Below are 9,435 nucleotides of genomic sequence, written 5' to 3'. Positions count from 1 at the left end.
TCAGTCTTCAACTTGACACGTCAGCGACATTCTTCATCTCAACTCCTTTTGTCTTTCTTCTCTCATAAACATGCTTGTACCTATCAATAATCCCCTCCCATTGAGAGCAAGCTTGCCCTTAATTAAGCTTGTAGTAGTAAAGAAGCTTGTGTGATAACGTCTAAGAAAGGGAGCACATGGGTACCACTGTTGCTGCAGATGTTGCAAGGCACTACCTCTATGTAAAATAACATCATAGAATTCTGAATTCATGGTGACCTCTTGCGATCTAATCACTTGAGAACAATACCATGCAACAAACTGATCTGCAGGAACATCCGCTTGTATCTTCATTTCACTCTTGTTGTCTCGATGAACAGAAAAGTCACTCCTCAAGATGTAAGCGCAACCATGACGTAAGATGGAGAGCAAGTCATCACCACAGTCACGGCTTTGAAATGTTCTCGCGTCTCCACTTGTAACAAATACAAAAGCTTCCCGTCCATGATATTGCAGTATGGCGAGCCAAACCCAAATGGTTTTGGTTGGCTGTTTATACTTAAACATGTATGTCTTGAAACAACTTTTCTTCTTCTGTCCTTGTAGAACCCGAATTTGTATCAGACAGCCTATGTACTGCATCGATAACATGAATGTTCCTCGAAGTAATAGACAATTCAAGACAGGTATAACTCTAGTTTCAACTGCAGCTTCCCTTTATTACACTGAATCACGTCCATTAGTACAAAATAATGCAGAACGGGAACTCCCTTAATTGCATCTCCTGAGAACATCAACTTCATCACACTCTGCATATTCCTCCAAAGAAGTGATCTCGTGTTTCCATGCTTAGGAACTGAACAATGTTGCACACTGTCAGCAAGGTAAACTGAACAGCTTGACACTGCCCTCGTATATCCCACTGAAACTTGATCATCTCACCGCAAGGTGTTCCTTTTGTACTTAAACCACCAATTCTTGGACTGCTTTTTCCTCGATAAGACTGTAATTTCACAGCCAATACCCAGCCCACGTAACATAGAAACAACCTGCAATCCTCTCCCCGATCTCTGCTCGTCAATAAAACCAAACAATTGTTGTAACTGAGAGCTATGAAACCAATCCACAGTAACCTCTCCTATTTCCAGAAACCATTGGAGATTACCCTGGTGCATCTGTTCTATAATTCTCCTGCCCAAAACAGAATCTGAAACAGGTTGTAAGTGCTTCACTCTTCCCTTGTGCTTCAGTTGATATGTGGAGTCATCAAGAATCAACTGTAGTACGTCTCTGGAATCATGTTTTCTCTGAAAATTCAGTGGTTTATACTTGAACTTCCAACCTTTATAGAACTTCTTCTGTTGGAGATTACTTGTTACACTTCTAACTTCATGACCATCATAAAGCTGCAACAAGACCAACCAGCACCTGTTTAGGCTCGTGAAACGCAAAAGTCTTCCGTTCAAGTGCGGGAAATATGTCTTGTGTATCTAGTAATTCACCCGTGGCAAGCTTTGAAATCTCAAACATATCTGTAGTCCCGTTTAGAGTCATCTCTGCCATGTTTTTAATTCCAATCACCTTAACACCCACTGATGTTATTGAACTACCTTCCATAAATGAAACAACGTTATGGAAGCAGCTCTTTTGCCTCAAAAAAGACTTCTCAGTCGTAGACTTCTCCTTGGTTTCTTCTATACATGGTGACTTTGTCTCCTGCACCACTTCTTTCTCCTGAACAAAGAAAGTCGGAACTGTCCATATCACCGAAGCAGCCTTCTCCATACGATCAGGCTCATGATAGTCGCTAGAGCTCAGAGGAACTTCATCAACTGTTGCTGAAGCCATCTTCTTCACCACGTCTGACTCACAAACAGCTCTACTGCCAGAAGTTGACTCATCTTATAAGTGCACTTCCACTGAAGAACAACTTGTTTTCTTAACAAACCGAGCCAAAAGTCTACACTTAAAATCAGTAATTAACATATTTGTGAGTCAAACCGAAACAAAAATTATATCTAACTAAACAAATATGAAAAAATCTGTAAGCTCATATTAATTAGCATATTTAACTATACAAAAACTAAATTTTTTTAAAAAATTATTTGCTGATCTTGATTTACCATAATATATATTATAAATATTTTTTTACAAGGATACAATGTAAATTCTAACTTTTCTTCTACATTTTATAGAGGTTATTATACATATTATAAAAAAAAAATTATGATCTATTTAAATACCGAATACACCATTCTCTCTTCAATTTTACCAGATCTAAACTATTATTTGCAAAGTAATTTTTCGTAACAGAATTCTCACTTTAAAAGTTAGAATGATTAATATTGTTTATATCCTTAATGAATAAACTAAATAAATTAGAAAACGAATTTAATATTTATTTGATTAGATAAGTGATTAAAATTAATAAAAAAATAAAAACTATACATACTCTAAATATATATTTAAAATAAAAAATAATACATATATTTGTTGTATTTTTATCCAAACCGTTTATACCCTTAATGAATAATTTAAATAAATCAGATAAATAAAAATAAATGTAATATTTATTTGATTAAATAAGTGATTAAAAGTAATAAAAATAAAAATTATCCATAGCTAAAAATATTTCTAAAATAAAAGATAATTCTTATATATGTTGTGTTGTTATCCAAAATATCTTTTAATAAAATGGTTTAAAATTAAAAAAAAACAGAAAAATACATAACTAAAATTAAGTAAAATAATTAATTTTATATAATTGAAAGAGAATATCGAATGTTTCTAAGATTTATTATTATTTATTAATAATGAATATAGTGTACAAATGAATTTTAATAATTTATAATACATTAGAATTTTCAAATAAAAAATAAATAATAATTTAAAATAATAATTTTTTAATTAGTAATACATGTATTGATAAGTAATTATAAACCACTTACATTCGAATGTGCAGGCGAAATACCTAGTTATAATGTATATTATAACCATCTGTCATTGTCATTGTTGTACCTAGTTTAGAACATGTATTTTGTATTTTTTTTGTTATTTATTTTTAAATCTAAAAAAAATCTAGAAAACATTCGTTATTCGTAAATGATTTCATTCAAACTTATCTACGCAGGTTTTGTCAATTTCTATAGTATATTTATATTAATATAAAATTTGTAGTTGATATTTTTTAACAATTGATATTATATATAATGTAACTAATACTTATATTTGACAATTAATAAATTAATGTTAAGGCGTTTTGCTTTTTTAATTTATATATAAATACATTTTATATGTATTTTAAAGGTTCGATGTTACATACCCACAAAAATAAGTATTTTTTAGTTCTTTATTTTAGACCATCTTCAACCCACTTCTATTTTTATATCTATATTTTTTTTTATAATAGAATATTTCTATAATGGAGGTGAAAATGTTCTAATGCATGCATCTATAATATAATTTTTCTATTTAGACCATCTTCGATCCATCTCTATCTCTAAAATAGAGAAGAGATTTTTTCTCCAATGTGTTTCTCTATAATAAATAAATGCTATATTTTCCTATATAAATAGAGTAATGCTATTTTTTCTTCTAATATAAAGGAAAATATAGAAATATGTTATTTTCACTTATAAATATAGATGCAAAAAGTAATTTTAAAAATAATTTTTCTATGCATTTTTCTCTAAAATAGAATAACTCATTATAGAGGTGCACTACAAAAAACGAGGTCCGTAGCATCACTTATTTTTAACTTTTATATCACTTATTATTGAATGACACAAAACCATCACTTAAATAATTGATTCCGATAGTGGCGATGCAATATAAGGCATCGGTTATAGTAACTGATGGTTATACTTCTATGACTTATAAGAAATTTATATATATAAAAAAAAGTTTTTTTCACTCCTAGGCCAACTATATAGAATGTCACGTCAGAAAGTCGAAGGTTGTCATCACGCCACGTGTCCCTGCATTGAAAACACATCACTATGTTAAATGAATATATCTCTTCGCATTTCTATACATACAAGTAGTATGTAACTGACACTTTAATGGACATCAATGAACTCTTATATGTATATAGAGAGATCCATTGCAGCCACTACATATCCTGACAATACTCTAAGATCTTTTTAAAACAACTTTTAGTTCTGGTCAAGAGATAAAACAGAGGAAATGATGGACTTGCAGGCAGATAGTGGAGTAACATAAGACGTCGTCATCCTTGCTCAGTCACGAGCGCATCTAACATTACCGACGCCGCCTGACATCGGGTTCGTTCTGCTTATGTATCTTTAAAACATCCAAAAATTGTTTTTTTTTGGATCATTGAAAAGTATTCTTATTCAGAGATTATATGTTTGTTAGTATTGATTGTATAAGATGTTTAGGCATATATATTAAACAAGTATGTTTCCAGATACAAAATATCGCTTTCTGTTACATATTGCAATAGTGGATTAGACTAAAAAGGAAAAAAATGTGCTTATAATATGTTTTAGTTTTTAGTTTGAGGGAAAGAAAAATAATAATAATAAATAGATGTAGTGTATTATACGTGGATTATTATGATTTTGAAATTAAAACAAATATATAGGAAAATTGCACATTTTGGATGCGAGTGAAATTCATATTTAACCGGGTTTAGTTTAGAGTGCAATATTATCCTCAAAACAATAATTAGATAGAAATTATATTTAAATCCACAAATTAGATAATTTTAGTTTTATAAAAAAATTTAAATTTGTGTACATTAATTATTTTACTTAATTTTTAAAAGTTATGTTTTGAACTTCAGAAATATTATCATCACTATTTTATAAATATATTCTTAATTTTAATATTTAAAGATTAGATGAAATAATTTATAAGAAAGGTCTTCTTTTACTATCAATTTGAGATGTTAGTATATTCATATTTTAGATTTACAAAGAATTTTAATACAAATATCGAAAAGTATATATATTTATTCTATTAACTAACCTGTACTATAGCTTAATCAAATAATTTTAAAATAATAGTTAGTTTAATATGTATTTTTCTGATTTATAATATTTTTGTACAGAATAATATATGGTTGTATAAGTTTTGTTTGTGCATAATATTCTATAGCAGTTTAAAATTTTATGTAAGTATAAATATATAATCATCAAAGCACACTATTCCTCTGTTTATTTGGTGTGTTTTACATTTGCTTTAGTTTATCTCTAGCAAATTACTGACATAACATAAAGCAAAAATAAATCCTCAAATATAACATAAATATAAAAAAAAAACAACAAATACTAATAATAGCAATGACATTGTCCTAAACAACTACAAAATATATTTTTAGTGACTAAGATTACTTCAAAGTTAAAACTGTATTTTTCACAGTATTAGATACTCTGACATAAAAAAAAAAAGAATTCTGGTAATTGAAAACTCAATCTTATTCTCTTAACATACTCACACTTACAACCAACTGAACATAGAAGAAAATTTGTACAAATTTATATATTTCATAAAAACCGATACATTGAATTCCGCGCGTAGCGCATACCTGCCTAGTCATCACTACTATATAAAAGAGGCTAATTTTGGAGCTTCTAAGGGGTGCCACATGGGCAGAAATATTCCCCACCAATCAATCTGCAAGGTCATTGCGGACTGGACTTGAAATAAAAAAGTTAAGTTACCTCCACAGCCCATTTAAACCATTTCGCAGTCCAATCCAGAGCCGGTCTTGATACGGGTCGTGTTATATCGTCGTCTCGATCCCGTTTCTCTTAAAAAAAATCACTCATCCTCCCTAACCCTAATCGCTGTATCGATTCTCTTCCTTTCCCCCAACTCCTCCCGCATAACGCCTCCGATGAGAGTGCTTGTACTTCAATGTTCTCCCATAAATCCTCCATTCAAGATTCCCACGGACCCTCCACATCCCCCCTCCGGCTCGATGATATCTAGATCCCTATTTATACCCTTATCACTCTTCCCTCAGATCGTAAAATCCATACCCTTATCATGGCAAAAACATATTTGCCTTTGTTTGAATCAGCTCTAGGACGTCGTCAACGTTTATACGAGTGGGCTTGACATCGATCAAAGCAGTACAATCATGTTTGGCAGACAATGAAGGTTTTGGATGGAGTCCACACGTCGTCTCGAATCCATTTCGTCTCGGATCCATTTGGTGATGCTTTCCAATGGCTGGAGATGTAGGAGAAACTAACGACAGATTCTTCAAGGTAAGGCCTGATTTCGTAAATATTTGGTAGGAGATCCATAGACACCGTCAAAATCTCAAAACTTTAATTGGATTTTTTTTAAATGTTAATTTTAGGACTTAGTCAGGTGAAGCAGCGGTGGATCAGGAGGATAAGATAGTTGTGCCTCCAAAAAAGGAGCCTAAGGTAGAGAAGAAAAAAAAACCGGAGCATGAACATGAGTCAGAGTTTGGAGAAGAAAAATAGAGTAAGGAGAGGAAGGAGAAAGCGTTAAAGGAGATAGAGATGGGAAATGCGGCATACAAGGCTACAGTTTTATATGATTTGCATGGTAAGTGGTTAAGTCAAAATGTGATCATGTTTGATTGCTGTAAAGAAAGCTTAGTGTTTTTTCTTTGACTCATTCCTCCATCTGTGCCTTTTTGGTCTTGCAAAGGTTTTTCTCACACATTTTCAATTATCAAACTTGATTTTTTTTTTTGTCTTCTAGCTGTCTCATTAAAAGGTCAAGTCTGATACAAAAACTCACAGTTGCTAGTATCATTGGCAACTTCATTCAGATTTGACAAAGGGTTAACATAGAAGCTACAATATAATTGGTTAATGCTACGTGAAGCTATAACAAAAACACTCAGATCATGATCATGTTCTGTACATATTAGGAACTATCATTAGTTACCAGTCCAAAGCAACTTTTGTTACTTACAAGCAGTGTTCTGGGAACAAAATGGATAAGGTTAATGAGATCTTAAGTTTGACTTACATAGATTTTTTTTTATCATGAAATGCTTCATGTTGTTGTTATATTATTGATTTTGATTTCTCATTTGATGTATCAAAAACTTGATGTCCCAATTCCACTTTGGAAAAAGTTATGAAAATAAACAATAATCAAAGTTTTATTGATTTAAAATGCTATGATGTATTTTTTACGTAACTTTTGCTTAAGGTATAATTTGAGATACTGTAATTTTGTCTATTGTGTCACTATCACATACCAAAACATCATTTGCATATTACAACTAAATTTCCGCGCTTGCGCGGTGCCAGCATCCTAGTATATATAGTGCCACTCTTTTCTCTCTTCTCAGGGCATCCACGTATGCGTTTTTTTAATGCTTGTGGGGCCCCCGTTATTTCTGGTTTTTCTGCTCGAAGAGTTTGGTCTGATTTATGTCTTCAGCGTTTGGTTTGATAAAACCGTGGAACTCTGCGTTTTGGCTTCACCCAATTAGGGCTTCAATTGTTATCCTCCTTCAGAACTCAAACTCGCCGTCTCCCCTTTTCATAATCTGCAAAGCTAATGATTCCTCCTCTCATCTCATTATCTTCCCTATCGTTCAATATATTTCTATTGCTCAACGTATTTCTTTTGATTAGCCAATAATTGTTATTCACATTAAACCCAGTAACAATGTGGACCTTTCTGTTTCCTTCACGACAATCTATAAATAGAAGAGGGTTGAGAGAATGATGGATCTTCAACTCCACTCCGCAAGCTCCGTACCCAACCTCTTTCCCACCTCTTCCGGCGTCCCGATTCTGTCCCGGAATCCACTGCTCTGTTTTGGCCGGCGAGACCACAAAACGATCCGTGGAAGATGTCCCTGACATATCATGGGACTGTGAGATAGATTCAGTCGACAACGCCACTTCTCTTCATAGATTGCTCTCCAATTCAGCCCCCTGCCGTAGAAAATAGCTATTGACAGAGTCGACATCGGAGAGAGAGGACTTGAATAAGAGGAATAAGCTGAAAAAATAAAGAAAAGAAACTCACCGGTGATTTGGCTGTTGTGGAACGAGGGTCACAGTTCTCCGTTACCTCATCGGCTGGAATCAATTACCTTCGCAGTCGATGACGATTCTCACGGGGTAACCATGTACATGAAGCCGCTAACAATTGGGCGACCAATGTAGGAAACGCCGTAGAAAAGTAAGTAATTTCCATAAAATATAAAAAGTAGAATGGAATCTGTCAGATTAATACTTTACTTTGAAGGTGACTTCTTGTGAACATGTGTTCTGTAAAGCTTGTTTGATTGAATTGCTGCATCCCTGAGACAAGTTAGCTGTCCAACATGCTCAACACTACTGACTATGGATTGGACTGCTAAAGCTAACATTGAGTAGCAGGCAAACAAGAAAACAATTAAAGGATTTAGAGCCTCAAGCATTTTAAATCGGATCAAGCTCGATGATTTTCAGACAAGTTCAAAAATAGAGGCTTTGGTATGTACTCTTAAATATTTATATTTAGAGCTTATGTCTCTACACCCTGTTATGTTTCTTTTGCATTTTGAGCCTCTTTCTTTTTTTAACAATTTTGTGATCATGTCTGTCTGCAGAGGAAAGAAATAAGGCTCATGGTCGAAAGAGATGGGTCTGCAAAAGCAATAGTTCTCGGTCGGTTCACATCATTCTTGGATCTGATAAAGTACACCGTCGGGAAGGTAATATCAAGAGCAACACTGTAATGACCCTAAATGTAATGACCCCAAAAATTTGACCCAACCTCATCCCCAAAGGTCATTTTTTTTTCTTTATAAAAGAGAGGGAGAGGGAGAGGGATTTTTTTCTTTATAAAAGAGAGGGAGAGAGAGAGGGGGAGAGAGAGAGAGAGAAGAGGAAGGGAGAAAGCTCACCTGATCTCGTCACCGGAGCCACCGCACGCCAGACTGTTGAGCTCGCCACCACCATCATCCGCAACCCAAGGTAACCGGAAACCGCCATGTTTTTGAGTTTAGTTTCGGCCGTTTAAGTAAATCGACAATAACTTTCTAACCGTGATGAATCTCGTGAATCTAAGACCACTATCGTGTTCCTCTCGACGAGACGAATCCGTAGCCACCTAAAACGCCTCAATCGAAGCCCGAACGAAGCTGTACGCGCCTCCAGAAGTTTCGCCTCTGCGGACGCGTGAGTTACACGCGCCGCCGCCGGACCACCGTCCTCCGCCGCAACTCCGCCGCCGGACCACCGTCCTCCACCGCAGCTCCGCCGTCGCCGCCGGCCAACTTTCCGGTAAGCCACCGCCGGTGACCGCCACCGATGACTCGCCGGAGACTCGCCAACTCGGCCGAGTCGACCCAGTGAGTCAACTCGGTCGACTCGGTTAACCGGTTGGTTAGCCGGTTTAAATTGATTTCAATTCGGTTAGGTTAAACCGGTCGGTTAAAATCAATTGGAAATCGGTTAGGATAAACCGGATTAATTAATTAATTAATTAATTAATTAA

The sequence above is a fragment of the Brassica oleracea genome, chromosome C6 (assembly GCF_000695525.1).
Source record: "Brassica oleracea var. oleracea cultivar TO1000 chromosome C6, BOL, whole genome shotgun sequence".
In the NCBI taxonomy this organism is placed as follows: Eukaryota; Viridiplantae; Streptophyta; class Magnoliopsida; order Brassicales; family Brassicaceae; genus Brassica; species Brassica oleracea.
Note: the sequence above shows the minus strand (reverse complement) of the source record.